The sequence below is a fragment of the Sinocyclocheilus anshuiensis genome, unplaced genomic scaffold (assembly GCF_001515605.1).
Source record: "Sinocyclocheilus anshuiensis isolate Anshui unplaced genomic scaffold, SAMN03320099.WGS_v1.1 scaffold24, whole genome shotgun sequence".
Taxonomy (NCBI): domain Eukaryota; kingdom Metazoa; phylum Chordata; class Actinopteri; order Cypriniformes; family Cyprinidae; genus Sinocyclocheilus; species Sinocyclocheilus anshuiensis.
The window spans coordinates 987,220-987,737 of record NW_015557090.1 but is presented as its reverse complement, the minus strand read 5'-3'; positions in this window follow the sequence as shown (position 1 = coordinate 987,737).

The window sequence follows — 518 nt, the reverse complement described above, 5'->3', positions numbered from 1 at the left end:
TATAGATCCACTTTCCTGCAGAGTTTAGCTCCAACCTTGATCAAACTCACCTGCCTGTAACTTTCTAGCAATCCTGAAGACATTGCTTAGCTTGTTCATGTGTGTTTGATTGGGGTTGGGGCTAAACTCTGCAGGAAAGTGGACATCGAGGGCCAGAGTTGAGAACCCCTGCTTTATAGCCTAGTTTTTCAACCCTGCTCCTGGGGACCCAATATCCTGCAGAGTTTAGCAACAACCTTAATCAATTTGTTTTGAAATATTGATTGATTGATTGATTGATTGATTGATTGATTGATTGATTGATTGATTTAAAAAAATCACAGGCTAGGTGAGCTGTGTAAAAGTGTTCTGGAGGATCAAGCGCACGACACAGGAGAATCCAACAAAGTAGCAGTGTTTAATAATAAATTGAATGGGAATACCCAGGAGAAAACACAACACAACAACTGACATGTACTAACAATACCGGAAAAGGAACAGACGGGAACATGCGGCTTAAATACTAGAGAAATCAAGGA